The following is a 23007-nucleotide window of genomic DNA, read 5'->3' as shown; positions in this document are numbered from 1 at the left end:
AAGGCACAGTGTGTTGTAGGATATACATGATAAGGTTTGACTCCACAGGAATTTTTTTCACCTGTTTGCATATAACAGATCTTTTCGTATCTGAATTTGTACTGAAAAAGGAAGAAATGAAAGGATGCTGTCATTAGTGACCAATTAATTCATTCAGTGTTCTATCTCCTATTAATGACGTGATATATGAAATCAGATATTCAAGGCAATAAACTGCTTGTAAATAGAAGTGAATACAGTTTCCCCATCAGTGTAACAGTACCTTGTTTATAAAGCAACACTTCTCTTTTCTGTTTTGGGTTGTTAGGGTTTTTGTTTTTGTTTTTTTTAATTCAAACATCTAGTTGTCCATTTGGCCTATATTTTCCTCAGTCTTTCATTTCTGTTAAGTTTAATGTGTACTCTATAATAATGTCATCAGTGGAACACAAGCTGTGTTAGTAACTAAAATGCAGAATTCCATTTAACAATGGATTGCATATCTGACACTGCACTCCAAGTGGCTGCTTTCACATCTTTTCAGTTGTTGTGTCAGAAAATCAATCAATGACTTCAGCAAAATCTTGATACTTTTCTCCCATCTACAGAGAGGGACGTTAATTATTTATGGCCTCTCTTCTTTTTCAGAACTCATCTATTCTTAACCTAAACACCTCACAGAATATGCATTACTGAATCTGCCTTGGTTCTCCTGTTACCATTCTTCTGAAGTTTAAGTAAGTCAGGATACAATGTCTGGTAATTCAAAGCTTTTTAGCAGCCAAAAGAAAACATTGGAAAAGACCGATAATAAATAATTCTGAATGTTAAGCTATTTCATATTTCACTATGTTAAGCTCTGTTCTATGCATTGCATGCACAGTGAAGTTCACATATCAGCATATTTTCACAGGGATGACGGTCATGGAGAATTTAGTTTATTAGTGGCTGAAGGCTTCCTGGTTCAGTGGCCAGTGTGGCTGGGTATATGATGGAATGCAGGAAGCTGTTGGCATCTTCTTAACAAGAATGACTTACTAAAACTGTAGGAGAAAATTTTAACCTGAAGCATGTATTAACAACTCAAGTTCTGTCAAGCACTTTTCTTATATAGGCTCAAGACCCAGGGACTATGTGAACGAATGGATCGACATTCTACTGCAAGGCCCCAGGCTTTGTAGCATTGCAGTGCAAAACCTGTGGCAAACTGGAAATTCTGTGGCAGCATCAAGTAAATCCAAAAATGGAGGGTTTTCTTGAAATAAACATGGAAAAGAAATAACATAGCCAGTAATAGCTTGTGCTTGTAAAAGTCTAAATTTGGAGGCAAATTTGAGTTGTTCCTTTAAGTTGTGTTCTTTTGCTGTTGTGTAAGCAGGGGCAAGAGATGGAGAATAGGTATCCCTTTGAAGATAATGGCAAATCTATACTAAGTAGTGTGAAGTATTATCAGAAGTATTTTTAAAAGTTAGGCATTTGATTGTATGATTTACACATGACGGAGCAAAGCAGAGCCACAAATGGGTAAAAAGAACTAGATACGTTCATGGAGGATAGGTCCATCAATGGCTGTTAGCAGGATGGGCAAGGATGATGTCCTTAGCTTCTGTTTGCCAGAAGCTGGGAATGGGTGATGGGGATGGATCACTTGATGATTACCTGTTCTGTTCATTCCCTCTGGGGCATCTGGCATTGGCCACTATCGGAAGACAGGATATTGGGCTAGATGTATCTTTGGTCTGACCCAGTATGGGTGTTCTTATGTTCCTAATGTAACATCATCCCTAACAAGTGAAAATATTTCTGATAGGATCTTCCCCACTGTGTATTCAGGCCAAAATTTTCAGACATGAGTACCTTAAAGTAAACTTCTGAATCCAGGATTAGGTAGCTAAGTAACAGGGGCCTGATTTTCAGTTAGTGAAAAAAATCCCATCGAAGTCAAGGGGCGCTAAAGGTGCAGAAAATCATCTCTCTTTTAGTATAGGTGCCTAATTTTATATACCAGGTTTGAAAAGGTTGGCCTTGGTTCATACAATTTATTTAACCCTGTGACTGCTGCACATATTTATAGAGACAAGCACAAGTTCTAGTCACTGCTAACTTGGAGTTGATTGGAAGTGATGACCTGCAATAGAGATGAAAGTCTATATAGCCCATCTCCTGACCCCAGGATTTATCTCTTTGTTTTCCTTCTTTCTGCTGGTGCTTCAGAGTCATCCATATATGTCCTCAGCATTCAGGAGTTTCAAATGGAGTACTAGGCTTATCATAAACAATATAGAAACTTCAGTAACTTCTCTCAGTACGGGGTGTGTGTGTGTGATACAGAAAACACATCTGTAGATATCATTCTTGTTTAAATTCAGTGTGTGTGTTTTCATACCTACTGAATGTTCTAAATTTAAATATGATCAGTCCACTGCAATAACAATGCAATACTTTAATTTGAGAACAGTTAAAGTTGCATATGGGTTCAAGTTTTAGTCAACACTACTTGTAAAATGCCTTTCCTTTTATAGCTGAATATTTTTAGAGACTTCTAAGCTAAACTCCTGAACTGAGTATGATGCATCTAGTCATCTAGCCCAATCAACAGCAAAATCACAACTTCATGTCAGTGCAATACATTGTTAACTGATATGTCAGAAAATCAATTAATTACTTTTAAGTAGCAGTTAAGAGTATCCACACAATACTGCCATTTGAATTATTAAAGAAAGCAAGATTGAGCTTTCTCCCCAACTGAAATCCTGCCCTAGAAGAAAGTGCAAAATGCTGCTTCTGCCCTGAAGCCTAATCAACATTATTGAATAGGCTACAGGGGCAGAAAGAGTGGTGGAAGGTACGAAATTGTGAAAATGCTGGATTGCCAGGTAAAGGCAGCTGTTAAAGGAATTAGAAAGTTTTGATAGCATGAGAGAGTCTCCCACTGAGAATAACCATGAAGACTATTCTATGAATCTTTGGAGATCCAGGCTATGTGAGGAGGGCACAACCAGTCCTTCATCCCCTAACAGAACTTCACAAGGGGCATCCTCAATCTAGGTTCTTGTGCTCCTCCTGTCATAGGTACTTGTAGATAAACTAGGGATGCATGGTGAGGTCCCTAGTGGACTTCAAGAAGCTTTCTGTTCTTCTCCCTTCCCTGGGTGTAGGGGACCCTATTTTGGTAGGTTGCTGGGGGTTGTGTGTGGGGGACAGGGATTAGGATTGAGAGGGATGGGATTTTGTTTTTGATCGTTGTGGGAAAGCTTTTTCACAGAACAAGGTCTTGCAGTGTAAAGCACCTAAAGGCAATTACACTCTGGGTAGTCTGAATTCATCTGCAATCTCACGACCTGGCCGGATCCCCGTTAATAAGAACTAGATGCTCCATAGCATGTGAGATTGGGAAGAATAGCAGTAGCATTCTCCACACCTGTCAGTGGAGTAGGACCAGCAAAGAAGGGAGTGTGCATTCCCCCTTTCAACTCACTCTCTGCCATGGACTCCCAGAAGAATACAAGCTGATCCAGCCAGAATGCTTCTAGAGACTGGTGCTGAGATGGAACAGCCTCCCCTTTCTCCAATGCAGGCCCTTAATGTGAAAGCCAAAATAAAGCCTTATAAGTGTAAATCACATTTCAAGACGTTTCACTGGAATATGGCAGTTTCTACCTTTGCTCTCATATCCCATGACTTGTTCTCTCCCTTGTTGACCTGCTGTGTAGTTTTGTTTTTTTTTTAAATTGGTTATCTAATAAAATTTTGACTGTGACTCTCTCTGTTCAGCCCTCACAGCAAGCCATGGAGGAGCACTGTTTAGAGGCAGATGGCACACCTGTCATCCCTCTACGATTACAAGATATTTTCTATCCAAAATCCATCAGGCTGCTCTGTGTGATGTGGCCCCTCCTTAAATTTTCAGTTTGAGGAAACAAGCAGGCTAAGGTTCTAAAATAACTAGTATGCTCAGTTTTAAAATACTCAGCCTGTTAGCCAGGAGGGAGCTTTGGTGGAGATGGGGCCTGTGAAGATACTGTTGGGGCAGGATCTTGGATGGAACAACTGAGGCACATGGCCCACATGCCCCTTCCATTTCTTCACCTCAGGCATATGGAGACAGTTCTCCCCACCTCCGCCTTCCTTGTGTGACATAGCATGGGGGGGTTACATGCTGCATCCCAGTCCAGGCTCTGGAGCTTGTCCCACGTACCAGCAGCCATAGGGCAGTAGGGATGGTGTGGGACCAAATGATTGACTCCCATCTGATGTAGGGGGCGGGGGTGAAAGAGTGTACAGTATTTTTCCTGGGTGGGGAAGCTGTCTGTTTCAGCGCTACCCTTTCCACCTTTCAAAAGGTTGCTAAATCTGTACAATGCTGCAGGTTAGGCTGGTTCCCAGTTTTGGTGTCTGGAAGGGATTTTTCCCATAGGGCAAAACTGGTGAGCTGCTGTGTGAGTTTTTTCACCTTGCACTCTACATCCAGGAGCTCTGGTTTTGAGGGGTTAAATTACAATTGTCCTAGCTTTGGTGATTTCCAGTGCAGTTGGTGGGTTTGAAAGGGACCAGTGAAGGACTCTAAAACCCAGTGGCCTGCCTGGGCAATAGTGGCCTGGCCTCTGTGTCTGGTGCACTTGTGGCTTCTCTTATCTCTTCTACCTCTGGCATGGAGAAGGTTGGGACTCTGGCTTCCAGTCAGGATCTCTTGCCTGACCTAAGGGTGTAGAGGGAGCATGGCCTTCATACTCCCCCTCAGTTTGAGGGTGCCTGGGGCTATTGGTGCCAGTTGAAATCCATACAAGAACAAGCCTGCTGGGTGATTTGCCCTGGTTTGATATTAGAGGATAATAAAGTTGCAGCCTCCACATTTGACCATGCTGAGGTTTCTTTAGGCACATCAGTGCTACCTTTATTTTAAATCAGTTCAGGTGACAGTTCTGACTCTATGGGCCAAGTTCTCTGCTGGCATTACTCCAGTAAAATCATTGGAGTTGTGCCAGCAGACTTTGACCCTATCTCAGTCTTTTGGTACCTCAGCAATTACAGGTTAAGTTTGTTTGATATAAGCAGAAAATCTTGTGTACTGAATTTAAGCTTGGCTTGAGAAAAGTGTGTGTGTGTTTACAGGTGTACTCACCACTTGTATATTACTGCACAGCAGTTCTCTCGTGATAATAGTTGTTAGCTGAGGATAGATGGAAACTACTTGTCAGTGTAGAGCTCTGTCTCTGCAGACATCAAAGAAGAGATGTAGAGGTTGCCCAGATTCTCTGAGACAAACAGTAAGTTGTCACTTGGCAGTGGATATAGCTAGCTGATTTGGGGATTGCTGGCCTGGCTGGTCATTAAGGAGCTCCCCCTCCTGGCCGATATGTGCACTTGAAGCAATATTTTCCTGCTTCTGGGCAAATCTGCAGTAATGGTCAGCAGAAGCCATGAAGGCAAGAATGAGAAGTAAAAAAAAAAAAAAAAAATGTAGATTCTACACGAGAAGCTGCCTTTCATGATATAGCTTAAATGATGCTATTTCATACTTAAACTTCAGCATTTTGGACTGTTCAGGCACATCATTCCAGACTGTTGTTCTTCACAGGAAACACAATAAATGTGTTACTGCAGATTTGAAATACTGGTATTTTTCTGAAAGTAACAAGTTTACAGCTTAGACCATTTTTAAAGGAGGCATTAATGGGAAAAAAAAAAGAGCCTGCCAAAATATTAGCTTTTGATAACTTTTAAATATTCAGTAAGGTGCCAAAAAATAAATAAAATGAAACATCTGCAGCTTCAAACTGTCTCTCAAGGTGTGGCCTCTTAGAAGAGTATGCCCAGTTTCTGCACAGTGGAAGCCTGTGCAAACATCTCAACAAAAAAGTCATTGTCTTTAGGATTTTACACAGTAGCTCTATGGATTTGTTAGGGAATCTCACCCTCGACCGCACTTTACCAATCCTGTCAGAATCAACAGAGAATGCATGAGACATCTAGCATTTAGAAAAATAACCTGCTTCAATGGAGAGTTGCTAAACACTCTGCAAAAAGGATTCAGTGGTTCAATGCCAGTTAAAGATGGTGCTGTACATTGAAAACAGGACATGTAGTACATCCTGTTTTATTCTTACCTGCCTCTCTTTTTGTTGGAATTATACTTTAAAATATGTAATTCACTTAGCTCAGTTCAGAGAAACCTAAAAATACTTTTTACCAGAAAGTAAGGTTCTCAATACCATCTTGGATAATCTTTCTGGCATTTTTTTTAAGATAGATTTTAAGGCTGGAAGAGACGATTAATGCCTCACTCTGACCTCCTAGATGACACAGGCCATAGAATTTCAGGCAGTTACTCCTATATAGAACCCAATAACATTTTTGATTAAACATCAACGTTACAAGTAAATAAATAGATTTAGGGTGACTCTGAACTTTGAGAACAGACGTCTAAGATGACACTTAAAATACTGTGTGACTTTGGAAAGTACCAGTTTTTGTTAACTGACTGATTTTTAAGATCAAAACTTTGAAGATATATTGCTAATGTCACCGTCAGATTGGAAACCTGAATCCACCACTGTTTTGTACTTCCTTTTCATATGCATACAAATGGAGCACCACAAGATAGGACATTCTTGTTCTCTACTACTCTCTCTTATTTTAACCTGGTATGTATATTTTTGCTTTAGGAAATAATTTGTGAAAACCATTGTGGATTAGCTGTAAACTGCATGCTGTGTCCTTGCTTATTGTGATACCATCTTCAGTGAAAACATTATCAAAGGCCAGATTTTCAGAAGTGCTGAGCACTCACATCTCCAGCTGAAGTCAATGAGAGTTGCAGATACACAGCACCTTTGAAACTTAGGTCCCAAATGTTGAAACGACTGTCTTAGCCTATTGTGCTTAAATATGCACGGGGTCTAGAATTAGCATAAAAAAGATTTTCTCTGTGAATATATAGGAATTAAGAATGCCACTATCACCTCTCTTCTGGCTATGCCATTTCTGTTGCCAACATCTGAGATGGGGCCTATGGACTTGTGAGCACGTCTGAGGCAATAAGAATACAATTGGGGTCTCATTCTCATATATAAGACTGCCAAAGCTCATTTAATGGGGGGTGAAAATTTTCTCTTGCAAGAATTGAAAGCTTCCTCTACATAGCAGAAACCACAAAATAAAATGAAATTGAAGTAAAAGTCTTTCAAATCCTACTCAGTTTACTATATCACCAGGCTCAACCAAAAACATTATATTACAATGACAAATTTAAAAACAAACAAAAACCCCAACTCCATTAACAATCTGAACTCCATTTTCCCTAGACGGCTATGCATTCTGGTGACAACAAAGGTGTCCATTATGCAGCCCCAGCATTTCTTATCTTCATGTAAATGTACACAAGATGCTCAAACTCTGATAGAGAGGTAACAAGCATTAGGAAAAGGAAGATGAAAACTGTCTGATAAACATGAATGAAGGAGTCTAGTAATAAAGATCTGTAAATTGCGAAAGCTCGGAGCCAATGGCATGGGAAGAAAGAATCTTATCCATATTGTTAGCATTTGAAGATAGTGGCTGGCAGGGGTGCTTTATCTGGTCGGCAACAGAGATTATTGTACCTTCACTGAACCACTGTCTGCAAAACCCAGGAAACATCTTGCTATGCAGCTGATGAAACATTTGCTTGAGGTCCCTCCCAGTCCTTCTGTTACAGTTGAATACTGTTACAACACAAGCTTGTGCAACAGTGACTAGGATGGTAAAGGTTGTGCTGTAGAATTTTGTGTCATTTTTTCCCCTTCTCCATTTTTTTTCCTGGGAAAATTAGGTGCACTGCTTGTAAAGATCTGTTTCCTGCTACCTAAGAAAGACTGTTACAATAAAGAAGAAAAATAATAATGCTGCTTGTGTTTCTGGTCAGTATGAGATGAAAAGACAAACAGCTACTACACAAATCTGTATATCAGTTTTAGCCAGCCATAAATTTAAAATTTGTTGCATCTTTTGTGGTAGCTATGGTGCTATTCCTGATATGTAACAGGAGTTTAAAAAATTATATGTAATTTAAATGTAGGTGTTTGTTGGATCAGGGCATTGATCATAAAATCTGTTAGCCGAAATTTTACATCAAATTACAGCTACAAAGAAGTTTTTTAATTTATATCATATATAAAAACTCAACAGTGGCTTCGACTTGAAATGTGAATTTTGGTAAGTGACAAATCCATAATAAATCTAAGGGCCTAATGCTTGCCTCAATCCATACACACCCACCAATAGACTTCAGTAAGGCACCACATTCTGAATGACAGCAAGGATTGAGCCAATATTTTGAAACTCAAAATTCAATACATGAGCAGTTACTTTCTCCATGCTATTAAAAAAATAAAATACCCTAAATCCTGATATGATAAAATGATCATATACACTTCCTAAAAAAAAAAAAGAAGTCCTTAGAAATGTTTATATAGCAGCATGTGGGCTGCTACCCAGTCAGCAGTGCAGTCCAAAGGCGGGCTTCTGTATGGTTATCATTAAGGGTGTGATCCAAAGCCCACTGAAGTCAATTAAAAGCCTCGCTTTGATTTCAGTGGTTTGGGATCTGGCCCTTCGGGCCTGCTCTTGATGAAGTTCTGTTTTACTGTCTCCTTAAAGCAATGTCCTTTCAGCCTGTCTGACATTTTCCAGGTGCAATTTACCATTGCTTATCTAGATACTTATATCCTCCTTGTCACCACAGTATATAATTGTCTCTCCATTTTACAGATGGAGAAATGAGGCACAAAAGATTAAGTGAAGACAAACAGGGAATATGTTTAGCTTTCTAGTCAAAATTCCCTTTCTTTAAAAAAAGTCAAAAATCAAATGTCAACCACCATATGAGCTGCTGAGTTCATGACTGCTACCCTGAACTACACACTCATTGTGCTAATAGTGTCTGTGTCATTCAAAACATGATTTACCCTAAGTACAGTGCAATATAAATTCACATTGTGAAGTCAGGAGGCCAGATTCACTGGTATGCCCTGCCTCCTTGCTCCACTTCAGTGACATAAAGCAGTGTTAAATCTGGCTTGCAAAAGAAGGGGAATGTACTGGTGAATCTGGCTTAACATTTTCAAAAATTCACAAATACACATTTTCATGAGCACTTATGCTCTCCTCTGTGAAGTCACTGAATTTCATAGTGACAGAACAGATGTAATATTTTTTTTCAGTCTATCATGTTAATTCATATGCTCCTGTGAAGGATAATATCCTTCTACATTCTAGAGTAGTAAAGTGTATAACTTTGTCTGTTAGTACAGTTGCAAGCTGCACGGGTACCGGCTAACTTTTGTTCTTGTGCTGTTTTACAATTATCAGCATGAAGTAATGGCCAAATCCTTCTCTCCTGACTCATGCAAGTACTTGTCCCAGTGTCTCCAATAGGATTATTCCCATGAATAGGCTGAGCAGGGTTTGGCCCTAACTTGCATAATATAGTCCCTGAAATAATCTTCTCTTTGTAAATAAAAGTACTATTATGGTACCACTATATGGTGTTCATGACTGTGAAGTACTCTGAGTATGAAAACACTACATTAAAATCATTATTGTTATTATTATTTATTACTTTGTCTACTGATAATGGATATATCCTGAAGAAAATCTATCAGCAAAAACAACAACAAAATATTCCACAAAGCAGTTCCAACCTCATTTCCAGCAGCAAACCTGTAAACTGTAAACCTTCATCCATTTCCACTCTGACTGAGTAAGGGGGAAAAATCATATGAGTAGCTAAATGAAAATTTCCAGTCTATAAGTGCCTGAGGCAAAAAAAAAAAGTGAAGTCTCTTGTGAGTTTGGTTAGTGAAAAGAAAAAAAAGCATATTTAAGCATGACTGCATGTCATTTTTCAATTTGCTTGTGTTAAATAATGATCTCTAGGGCAGAAAAAGAGTGAAGTGAAAAGGAAGAGCTCCACTCTGGTCTTGTTTAGTTTTTCCTGGTCTTTTGCAGAGTCTGGCTACTTCTTGGTTATCACATTAAATTTAAACATGAACCATGGACAGTTTGGCATGTCATCTCCTCTATCCTGGGCCATGTACCTGATGAGGAAAAACAGAGCAACCACTGGTATCTTTGGTAAAGGTTTATTTTATCTTTCTATTCAAAAGTTTTTGTTGGTGTGTTATCATGGAGATCTCTACTACTGTGTAAACATGGGAACTATTTGATGGGAAAGAGCTTAAAAGTAATATGAAAATATATTAGTGTATATACATTGGCTTTCACTAGACTGTTAAATATGTTGTAAGATTTTTAAAAATGAGTTGTTTCCTCTGAAGAAATTTAAAGGTAATTTTCATTATCACACTATGGATTTGGGTTCCATCAAGGTCAGTGGGGATTTTGCCACTGACTTTAGGGCTAGGATTGAGTTCATTAGGTTGTACTTGCTGTTTGACATTTTAGCTACTTCAGAAAAGCAGTGTTATCCTACAGGGGCAACTTGTGTAAATGAGAATTGTCAATAAATGTATATTAAAATCTATGGAGCTATGCTGATTGGCTATGCTGATTTACACCAGCTGAAGGTCTAGCCCATATAGAGTGACCAGAGAGCAAATGTGAAAAATCGGGATGGGAATGAGTGGTCATAGGAGCCTATATAAGAAAAAAACCCAAAAATTGGGACTGTCCCTATAAAATTGGGATATCTGGTCACTCTAGGCCCATATATTATGTCTTTAAATCCTTCAAAAAATATTGATGGAATAAAAAAGAGTTTTTGTTTCATATCAAAGCTAAAGAAAAATATATAATTTGACAGAATAACTTGGCTTGAATGACACATTGGTCAATTCAGTAGGTTCCACTTAGATCAATTTCTGTTGTAGTTCTATATAGGCTGAGAATGTTATTTATGGTGCTTTTCAAATGAATCATTTGCCAGAATAAAATACAACATATTCGGTCTTTCATATATTTGACAGCATGCAAATTTTGTTTCCTTTTACATCATCCTGGTATTATCACTGCTCTTAGCTGTCCCTTTCCACTAATTATATCCATAACTATACAATACAGCATTGTGGTGTAAAAGGGACCTGAGTTGCATAATATGACCCTGGTATGATTATTAATATGACTAGTTATTGCTCTACTCAAAACCATACTGAACAAGGATAGGAGGCCAGAATAAGGATTAGGAATAGTAGAATAATATTTTCATATCTATTATTTTTAATTCCCATTTTACAATCCTTCACTTTCTTCCTATTGATTTCTGTTTCAACCAGTTGGCACGGAGTGATTCTCAGGTGTTTACTGTTAACATTATAAAGGTTATATTTAAACTAAACAAGGGAATACATTCTGTACTGATTTCTACCTCATGCTACCCTTTCAAAGTCCTAATCTCATTGGTTCTAAATCAGAGATTCGGGGCCAAATTCTGTGCTGAAGTGAACATATACTATTGTTCTGTCAAGAGAGGGGTATGCTCCTTGTTCCATTATACAGTGTTTTGGAGGTATTGTTTAATCATTTGGTGATAACATGCACATACTGAACAGAGTTCAACAATGCTAATTTTCCATATGGGCTTTAAGACATAATACATGGCATATGGCTGTAAAATTATAAGACATATACCAGTTCAGTCTGTAAGAGTTGCTATTCTAGTTTTTTTTTCCCACCAGTAGCATTCTTTTGCATGTACTGAGGAGAAGGACAAAAAATAATGACAGAAAATGTGAAGTTTGGTACATTTTTTCAAAAATAGCATTCAGCCAAGAAAATGAGACACCATCCCAATGTTTCTTTCAGGGCAGAGTGCAAGTGATAAACTTACCCTATGCCTGAAGTAGTTTGCAACATCTGAAGAATATTTTTTTGCCTTCTAAAGCAGCGACATGTTGTCCTTCTAGAGAGTGCTTTCTCCAGCACCATGGTCTAAGAAGTGATTTATGAGGTGGTGGGAGGGAAGTGATCAGGAGGCAACACCATAAACTGTTGGTGTCCATGCACTATATAACTACTGCATACACATTAAGCTTTGATAAAATGATAAAAGTTGGAAAGATCTGCTGTATTTTAGATTTAGTTTTCAGGTGATGGGTGTAATTCTTGTTGTCCAGTAGATTGAAAAAACATCCCTTTTGATACACTGTAAATAAATAGGATTCCTAAGTGGACTGCATGAGAAATGCTTTGTTTAGTGCTAAATCACATGAGTAGATAAAGTTGTTTGACACAGTTATGTTTAGGCTCAATTTAGCGGTGATCATTCTTCCTCTTGGCACTCCCAGTTTTATAATTCCCATTTTAAAACCATGCAAACAAAATACACATTGGCTAAGAAAGGCTTGACTATTGCCTAACACAGAACAGGGCTAAAGCGCTTTTAATGCGTAACTTTATAATCCTTCGTAAGTACTGAAGGGAAAAACAGATTACAGTGTAGCATTGTGCTCAAAATAAACTTGGCAATTTATAGATAACCCATTGTGTCACTGGTATCATACACCACATCGGCTAATGAAAGGCTGTAAACAGATATGCTCCCCAGCCAAACTTGCTAAACTATTTGCCAGAATATACGGTAAATTCCCTTTTAAATAAATGTAGCTTACGGAGTGGCTAATATTAAGATAGTTGGTGTACAATTCACTATGTCTTGCTACCCTATACAGATTTGTTCATGCTTATAAATGTTCTGTACTTTTAATAGTTATTTGAGAGTTGATTTGTAACTAATCAATTGAAACTGCAGATTTTTTATTTTAACACAACTAAACTCAAATAGCTCAATTTTCCTTTGACTTGAACCGGTGTAAAACAAGAAGATCTCTACTAAATCACTGTGGAGTTACACTTGGGGTTAATGGATCAGATAATCAGGCTCAGTAAGATTTTATAGTTAAGATTATTTAAAATATTGTACACTTGAGTTAGGAAACCTAAACTGGTTATCCTTGTTGGATTTCTTCATTTTCTGTGACAATTACATGAAAGGATGAGAAGACAGCATTATGTTAGTCTAACCCACTCTGTTCTCACATCATGTGTCTCAGAATCCCGCTTCCACAGATAACGGGATAATTTTCACATCTCTCTCACTGAGGAGTGTATCTCATCTTTCTGTCATGTACAGATCTTATCATGGACAGATGAGGGTGGGAGACTTGAGAGGAAGTGTCCAGTGTTGTCTATTATGATTCGCTGTGACCTCCACAGGAGATCTATTGTAGATTGAAGCTGTTATAGCAACCTAACTAGATAAAGAAAAAACGTATTTTAAAAAACAAGCTTCCTGAAGAAATTTTGATGGTTTCCAATCAAAACAAAGTAATCCTTTTTTTGTGATTATTTGTTTTTAAAGCTACGATTTTTGCATGGAAATTTTTAGTAAATTTCACAGAAGGGATGTGGGGAAAAAAAACAAAAAGTCACAGAAAGGTCACCAAATAATATAGGTTTTGGTACAGCAGCATACACAGGAGTATAGTGGAGGTGCTGAAAAATAAGGCCAGGGCAGGGAGGAGGGATGCTGGAAAGCAAGTCCACCCTGCAGTGGTGGCTCCTGTCTCATGGGGCTGAGGCTGGCTCCCAACTCCGGATGTTGTAATCTGGCATACAGAGTCTTAGTGCAACTCAGGTTTGGCTACTCCTCCCCTCCATATCCATCTATGCAGATGGCCCAACCTGAGTGGCACTGCAACCCTGTGCACCAAGTCACAATGCCACTCAACCTGGGGGCCTAAGCAACTGTGATTTCACAAGCCATTTCCAAGATTTCACTGATTTTATTCAAAGTTGCTATTTCTGTGACCTCTGTGCCAAAATTCTATCCTTATTTATGCATATTTGAAGTCAATTTAATATTTTGAGGTGCCTGATTGACAGTCTAGGAGGATACAATCCTGTATTTATTAGAATAGACAGCAACAATGTAAGTTCTTGCCCTACCAGAATGCCTCAACCCCACCTTGGAAGGTCAAAGAGCAGTTCAGTCTATGACTGTTCTGCTAAGGCTACCCACTGGAATGACTATTTTGGGGCTACCTTGTCCAGTGGAAAATGAACTGATACCATCATCTGTTTCACACAAACTACCCAAATAGCTGTTCTCTATTGACCTGGGCTTGAACCATGAATCTCACAACTTCTCTCCTATCCCACTAACAGTTTACTGAGCCAGACAGTGTACCGTTATTTTAAAATGTTATCTCTGCTACTCTTTGTGCTCTTATCTAAAATGGCTGGGGGCCATCTATACCCTATTGAATGTGTCTTCAGAAGGTCAGATTTTGGCTTCATAAACAGCCAATGTCAGAAATGCAACTCTGGCCCCAATCCTTGGCTAGTGTGAATGGAACTGTATTGATTTACATCAGTTGAGGATTGGGTCTTTTCTTCTTGTGTTGGAGTTGGAAAGAGGGGGAGTGTTCGATCATGGAGAGCTAAAGGGAATTGCCACAACTTGTGCAGTATCTTCTGTCCTGATTCTGAAGGCTCAAAAACATTTCTCTCTATAGCAATAAAGATAGATATTTGTGGGGAGGAGGGTTAAATAAAAATTAATCCATCTCCAGAATGAATTCCTCATTGGATTCATGGTTCTGGATATCCAGACCTGTTTAAAATTCCCCTAGCTTTTTTGTGCTGGTGGAGACCAGTATTTCCTATCACTGCTTGATAAAAAAAAGTCCTAATGTAGCCACAGCCCACTGACATATAAAGTACTGCAGATGCTTGCATGCGTCAGCCCAAAAAATAATTGAATAATAGCTAATGAAGTGTCAAATAAAACTGTTCTAGTGGGTTACACTGTAAGGATACTATTGAGAACTGAGGACCATTTGAAAAAGAGAAGATTATGAGAAATAAAAAATGTAAATAATATGGGGAAAGAATAAGCTCCTATCATTAGACACTTTAACAAACATAAAGATTAGAAAAAGATTTCATGCCATAAAAAGCATCATGAAAGGCCAGAATTCTGCATTGCCTGGGTCCACATTTGATTCAGTGGGAGACTCAGTTGCATGAGGAATACAGAATCAGGCCCTTATATGCATCTTTTCTGTTATTATACTTTATTGTTTTGATATGCAGGATATACACTGCTTTGCAAACCTCCCTCTATTCACTCATGCTACTGTGGAGGCAATTGTGTTAGAATTTTTGGTAAAGTACCTTGTATCTTGCAATGCTTGTAATTTCCAAAGGTGAAAAGACCCAATAAAGAGTTATTTTTAAATACAGATTCACAGCTAGTGTAAATTGGCATAGCTGCCAATTGATCAACGTTTACATCAATGGAGCAATGTTGAATTATGCCAGCTGATGATCTGGCCCACTGACTTCAGATTCACTAAAAACAAATAAATGCACAGCTAGCAAATAAATGCAATTATATACAATCACTAGTGAAATATAATTAACAACATGAGCTCTTAAAAGACTAGGAGTATGTTGTATATAAAAGTGTGAGGGTGTATAGCAGGGGATGGCAGGGCCCTCTTGGCTCCTGCCCCTGTTGGGTTGATAAAGTCACTTGGAGACCCTGTGTTTAGTAACCACTGGTGTACTTTATTTTCAGGCTCGTTCCCACCACCATTTCACCATGTACAAATTACCATTGACCATCTGCAGGCAGGAGGGAGTGGAGAGCTACTTCCCTGCTTCCGTTCCCTGCCTTTTTCCTTTTCTCCTGCTCTCCCCTGGCTTCCTTCCCCTGTGGCTTTTATGCAGCCCCAGGCTAGTTAGGTAGCAGCTGTCTCCGACTCTTCAATTAGGGCCAGGTTACTTCCAGCCTGCTCTAATTTGTTCCCCTAAAGAGGAGTACGCGTGACAGAGGGCTGAATCTGCAACCCTTTGCCCAGCACCCTGTCACAATGTGCATACATATACTGTGACAAAGTTCCTCCTCTACCTTGGTGGGTCCTGTCCTTGGTGGATTTGCTCACCTCACAGATTCACCCTATGGGTCAGGAAACAGCCCAGAGACCTTCCCCTCTGGTAGAAGCCAGGTCAATTCCTCCTATTTTTGATCAGGAGTTGGGAGGTTTGGGGGGAACCCCGGCCCACCCTCTGGTCCGGGTTCCAGCCCAGGGCCCTGTGGACTGCAGCTGTCTAGAGTGCCTCCTGGTACAGTTGCACAACAGTTACAACTCCTTGGGCTACTTCCCCATGGCCTCCTCCCAACACCTTCTGTATCCTCACCACAGGACTTTCCCTCCTGATGTCTGATAACGCTTGTACCTCTCAGTCCTCCAGCAGTATGCCTACTCACAGGGGTGGCTCTAGGTATTTTGCCACCCCAAGCACGACAGGCAGGCCGCCTTCAGCAGCTTGCCTGTGGGAGGTCCCCGGTCCCGCGGATTCGGCGGCACAAAGCCGCGGGACCAGAGGACCCTCTGCAGACATGCCGCCAAAGGCAACCTGTCTGCCACCCTCGCGGCGACCGGCAGAGCACCCCCCGTTGCTTGCCGCCCCAGGCACGCACTTGTCATGCTGGTGCCTGGAGCCGCCCCTGCCTACTCACTCTCAGCTTCTTGCACACCTCTTGCTCCCAGTTCCACGCATGCACTTCCTCTCCCTTGGCTCCCTCTGACCTGACTGAAGTGAGCCCTTTTATAGCATCAGAGGGGCCTTAATTAGAGTCAGTTGCTTAACAGCCTCACCTGACTCTTAGCAGGTTAATTGGAGTCAGGTGTTCTCATTAGCCTGGAGCACCCCTGCTCTGGTCACTCAGTGAACAGAAAACTACTTATCCAGTGGCCAGTATATCTCCCTTCTGCTACTCTGCTGTTCCCAACTGGCCTGGGTCTATCACAATACATATGGCAAATCCTGCCTGTAAATCCCTTTTATTGTTGTTACTTGTTTTGTGGCCACACCTAGGAGCCCCAGTCATGAACCAGGACCCCATTGTGCTAGATGCTGTATGAACACAGAGCAAAAGTCCACAGCCATATTTCAAACAACACAAAACAAAAAACCACTAAACCAGACAAAACATGATAATGTTTTCTTACACTGGCAAGAAGATGGACTAAATGACTTAATAGCTTCATCCCTCTCTACACTCTACATAACATGTACACACTCATGCCAGCATTACAAACAATCTTATGAGATGAATTCCAGAAGAAGGTGAAATATTGATATATTAAAATTACGTTCATTTCTTGGATTAAACAAATCAGCATTTAACCGGAATTCATCTTACATATGTATGTAAAATATTCATTATAATCCAAATACTTTCCAATTATTAATAACATTAAAGTCTGTATCTTGATTATTTGAAACGACCTTTTTCTTCATCCTGTTGCATATACGTTACCGTAAACTAAATTTTATACTGAAGCTGTTCCATAGTGGGGAAAAAGCTATCATAAGACTGGCGACAATGTATCAGAGCCTAGAGCATCTAAGTGGTACACTGAGCAATCAGTTGCAGGTGGAATGTTAAGTGGAAAAGAAACAATTTATGAGATTAACTTGCGGCTTCGTCTGTGGCTGTGAAAATGCATTAGTGGTGATGATCGTGGTTAATAGGCCTTTGCATTTCAGTTAGGCTTTCTTCCTCCATCTCTGATTCAGGCAAATGATCTTGTGGTAAAAATCCCAAGCATGGTCCCTTAACAGCTCGGAGTCAAAAATGCCTTCTCTGTGGAGCGTCATTTTTAGATGTGCACCACGAATGTTAGAAGGAATAAATGTTAGGTTCACCAAGGCAGTGGTATGTGGATGACATGCAACTCAATTGCTGGGTCTGGGAGCTTTTTTGCACCTGACTATCTGAAGTCTGGTATGCTCTACAGAAGAATAAGAAATGGACATTCTCAGAACTCCTTCTCAGTAGTTCAACAAATCTCCTTGTCATGTGTATATTAAAAGTAGGTGTATTGAGTATAGACTCTGTGAGTAGTGTCCCATATTGTCTACTTGTGGAGTCAGTGTGACATACCAGAGTACAATCCAGACCAGTGGAGTATGTACTATGTCACCCCTACCCTGTAATCTGGGGTGCCTTGAAATGTCTTGTGTTGTAGCCTCCAATCTGGACTGCTCACAACCAGATACCAGCATGCAGGTCACTACCAGATGTCTTTAACTGCAGCCTGCCTGGGTTATATGGCAGGGTGACCCCAACACACTCCCAATCATGGGCTTTATAGAATCATAGGACTGGAAGGGACCTTGAGAGGTCATCTAGTCCAGTCTCCTGCACTTATGGCAGGACTATTATCTAGACCCTTATCTAGACGGATTTGTCTAACCTGCTCTTAAAAACCTCCAATGATGGAGATTCCACAACCTCCCTGGGCAATTTATTCCAGTGCGTAACAACTCTGACAGTTAGGAAGTTTTTCCCAATGTTCAACCTAAACTTCCCGTGCTGCAATTTAAGCCCATTCCTTCTTGTTCTATCCTCAGAGGTTAAGGAGAATAATTGTTTTCCTTCCTTCTTGTAACAACCTTTTATATACTTGAAAACTGTTATCATGTCCCTTCTCAGTCTTCTCTTCTCCAAACTAAACAAACCCAATATTTTTTTCAACCTTCCCTGATAGGTCATGTTTTCTAGACCTTTAATCATTTTTGTTGCTCTTCTGTGGACTTTCTTCAATTTGTCCATATCTTTCCTGAAATGAGACCCCCAGAACTCGACACAATACTCCAGTTGAGGCCTAATCAGCATGGAGAACATAAGAACGGCCGTACCAGGTCAGACCAAAGGTCCATCTAGCCCAGTATCTGTCTACCGACAGTAACCAATGCCAGGTGCTCCAGAGGAAGTAAACCTAACAGGCAATGATCAAGTGATCTCTCTCCTGCCATCCAGCTCCATCCTCTGACGAACAGAGGCTAGGGACACCATTCTTTACCATCCTGGCTAATAGCCATTTATGGACTTAGCCACCATGAATTTATCCAGTTCCCTTTTAAACATTGTTATAGTCCCAGCCTTCACAACCTCCTCAGGTAAGGAGTTCCACAAGTTGACTGTGCGCTGCGTGAAGAAGAACTTCCTTTTATTTGTTTTAAACCTGCTGCCTATTAATTTCATTTGGTGACCCCTAGTTCTTGTATTATGGGAATAAGTAAATAACTTTTCCTTATCCACTTTCTCCACATCACTCATGATTTTATATACCTCTATCATATCCCCCCTTAGTCTCTCTCTTCTTCCAAGGTCCTGTAACAGTCCTAATCCTCTTTAATTTTTCCTCAGTGGGACCTCTCCAAACCCCAAAATCATTTTAAAGCTGCCCCTTTTCTGAAACCTCTTTCTAGTGCTAAGAATATCTTTTTGATGGTGAGGAGTCCAACATCTGTATCACAGAAATTACGAGATGTGGGCGTACCATGGATTATATATAGAGGCAATTAATATATTCTCAGTCTTATTTCTCTTAATCCCTTTTTAATGATTCCTATACATCCTGTTTTGCTTTTTTTGATCAGCCTACTGCAGCTGCGTGGACATCTCAGAGAAACTATCCACAATGATTCAAAGATCTTTTTCCTGGACTCGTTGTAGCTAAATTTGCCCCATTCCGTATTAATATGCTTATAGTTGGAGTTATTTTTTTCCAAATGTGCATTATCTATCATTTATCCCATTAAATTTACATTGCCATTTTGTTGCTCCAATCACTTATAGTTGTGTGAGATTAATCCTTTTGAAGTTCTTCCACAATCTGCTTTGGTCTTAACTATCTTGAGTTAGGATTGAGTATCATACTGCAAACTTTGCCACCTCACTGTTTACCCTTTCTCCAGATCATTTATGGAATAATTGAATAGGATTGGTCCTAGACTGACCCTTGGGAACATCCACTAAGTTACCCCTCCCATTCTGAGATTTTCCTTAATATCCTACCCTTGTTGTCCACTGTCTTTTAACCAGTTTCTCAGTCCATGAAAGGACCTTCCCTTTTATCCCATGACAACTTAATTTACGTAAGAGCCTTTGGTGAGGGACCTTGTCAAAGGCTTTCTGGAAATCTAAGTACACTGTGTCCACTGGATCCCCCTTGTCCACATGTTTGTTGACCCCTTCAAAGAACTCTAATAGATTAGTAAGACACGATTTCCCTTTACAGAAACTATTTTGACTATTGCTCAACAGTTTATGTTTTTCTATGTGCCTGACAATTTTATTTTTAACTATTGTTTCGACTGATTTGCCCAGTAACGACATTAGACTTACCGGTCTGTAGTTGCCGGGATTGCCTCTAGAGCCCTTTTTAAATATTGGCGTTACATTAGCTAACTTCCAATCATTGGGTACCAAAGTCGATTTAAAGGACAGGTTACAAACCTTAGTTAATAGTTCTGCAACTTCACATTTAAGTTCTTTCAGAACTCTTGGGTGAATGCCATGTGGTCCCAGTGACTTGTTAATGTTGAGGCATAAAAGTCAGAAACTGATACAAGAAAAATAAAGATAAATAGCTTACTAGTGCCTAACTTAACAAACTATATTAGATTCAAGCCAAATTTCTCACCACATTCTTCCAGCAAAATTACTGATCAAACTCTTCAGTCAGAACCTCCCTCCCCCCAGAGTCCAACAGCTGTTTCCTATTGTCTTCTCAGGTGTAGAAAATGCAGCGGGCAGGGACAGAGAGAGCCGGATCTTATAACTTCACATTCAGTGTTACTACACATATTTTATCAGGATAATGCTGACCATCAAATTATGAGTTTCAAATGATATCTCACAAGGCATACTTTGTACAAAGAGTATTCCTGTAGTGGGTAGCGTGTGAATACAAGGGTTTATTCCATCACACTAAAGGTAATAGTCAGTGTGAGTAAAGGTGGCAGAATCTGTCCTGTGATACATACACTCATTTTCGTGAGAAATGTAACTGGAGCTAAGACTTTTATGTTGTGTGCATACCTCACTCTGCAGATCCTGGGTGTTGCTGAGATGTCAGAGGGGTACATAACTACTACATTATGTCTTCTATTGTAATTGAAATAGCAAAGTGGATTAGAGACAGAATGGCAGCCTTATATCTCAGTCAATAAAATTAAAGCTGAGGCTCATGATGCAATCGCTTGTCACTGTGTGTCTTATCCACACTCTCCTTGAACTCCAGGAAGATCACAAAGCACAATCAATTTCCATGATGCTCACTTGTGAAACAGTATTGAAAATGCTAAGCAAATTCACTGAGGAGCGTTTTCTGCTATGGGCAGCTAAGTGAAGGAGCTGCCAGTATTCCCTTGTCTCCTCACCCTAGAACCAATGTTCCAGATGTGGAGGGAGAAAGAAAGGGGAGAAAGCAATTCACTCTCTCCTTGCAACCACAGTATATGAAACCCCATCAAAAGCCTAAACCTTACAATGAACCCGTGTAGGTTGATATTATGTAAACCTTAGTATAGAAAGGTGCCACTGAAATCACTAGGTGTGAAAGATGTTATCTATACTAACAGAGACATGTAACTCACAATATAATGGTATGCACTCCCCATTTAAGTCTTCAAAACCAGTTGCTACACATACACAGTAGTAATTATTCAGATTCACTCACTTCCATGCTCTCTACACCCCACAATCCTATGTATCTCAAGTAACTGGGCTTCTACTCTCAGATTAGCTACAACGTTATAATATTAAAGGGAAATTCTTAATTCAATCCTTTATTATATTTATTTATTTATTTCTGTGCAAAGAAAGAAATCATCAGAAACCAGAGAGTATTTGTATAAGCTCATTTTTAGAGCATCTGTAAATTGGCTTAAAATCATTAGGGCTTCCAAGTCATCTTGCATCACTGCTTTTTTTGGCACCACTAAATTTTGTCTGTAAAGATACTTCTCAGCTGTGACTTGAAAAGTTCAAGTGATGTTGCAGCATATTCCACTGTCGATTTGATCTTATGATCAGAATTGCCCCTGGTATTAAAGCTGACCTTATTTTCCTTCAGTTTGCATCTGTTATTTCTTGTCTTATCATTTTTAAACTAATGAAAACAGTTCCTCCCCTTCCTTTTTATAGTACCCTTTTATGTACTTGTAAACCTCAGTCACACTGTCCCCTTTGGCTTTCTTTTTTACCTGAAATATATGGAGATATTTTATTCCTTTAATCTTTCCTTATAGGTAGTTCTTTCCAGACCTTTAATCGCTGTAGTTCCCTTCTCTGGAATCTGCCTCATTTACTGATATATAGCCAATAGTATGATGCCCAGAACTAACTGCATTGCTCCTGCTGTGATTTGAGTGCTGAGAAAGGGGGAATTGTTGCCTCCTTGGTGGGATACCTCTATTTATGCATTTCAAAACAGCACTTCTTGGCTTAGTCTACAGCATTGCCTTGAGTAACCAACTTTATTTTTTTAAAGTTGCATCTAACCTGCATTTCAAATTTCTAGCCAACACAATATGGAATGCACAAATTAGAAACTGCAGAAGGATGGCTTTGCGATGGAAACTTTGACCAATCCTTCACTGCAGCATGCCAGTTTATGGACATCAGTGTAGCACACAAAGTAAAAATATCCTGTATACAAAAAGTTTATAGTATATATAGGGCCAGTTTGTGACTTGAGCTACATCCATGTGCAGTTGACTAGAGAGGAGTAAGAATGTCCTATGCCCCTGCCTGAGCTATGCAGATCTTGGATCGGGGCATGCTGGTGTCCGCATGGACTGGACACCCAGTTATTCTCACACACTCTGAAGCAGGTGAGCAGGAAGCGGCCAGGAATGAGCAGAACCTCGGCTTTGACCCCTGACAAACCTGCCAGAAAAGTTGAGCCACCATTGAGGAGTATCCATAATTGACTGCTGGTGTAGACCAGCAGCAAATTACTACACCTTTGCCTCCTCCCTGGAGAAAAGAGGAATTGGACACCATGAGCTGTCTCATGAGCTGGGCATAGCGTCAATGTGCTTTTGGCCGCTGCTGGTACTTTTGTATTGAAAAATGGTTGGGGATTCAATAATAATATTCCCTTTGCTGCAAACCTGACCAACAAAAGGTAGGCAGATGTCCAGAGTTCATATCAACTGTGCCAT

The 23007-nt window shown here is 39.9% G+C and overlaps 1 protein-coding gene across 5 annotated transcripts in view; it reads left to right on the top strand.

Annotated features, from left to right (window-relative positions):
* The window catches only part of RUNX1 (RUNX family transcription factor 1), a 203260-nt gene that overhangs the window by 85577 nt on the left and 94676 nt on the right, over nt 1-23007 (top strand). The window contains exon 1 of one of the 5 annotated variants that reach the window (XM_032778436.2): nt 641-716. The exons of the other annotated variants lie outside the window; for them this stretch is intronic. The gene's annotated coding sequence lies outside the window, so the exon portion shown is untranslated. Of the gene's footprint in view, nt 1-640; nt 717-23007 lie in introns of those variants that run through there. 5 annotated transcript variants of the gene reach the window in all.

The sequence above is a fragment of the Chelonoidis abingdonii genome, chromosome 1 (genome assembly GCF_003597395.2).
Source record: "Chelonoidis abingdonii isolate Lonesome George chromosome 1, CheloAbing_2.0, whole genome shotgun sequence".
Taxonomy (NCBI): domain Eukaryota; kingdom Metazoa; phylum Chordata; order Testudines; family Testudinidae; genus Chelonoidis; species Chelonoidis abingdonii.
Note: the sequence above shows the minus strand (reverse complement) of the source record. Positions and strands in the feature narration are given on the sequence as shown.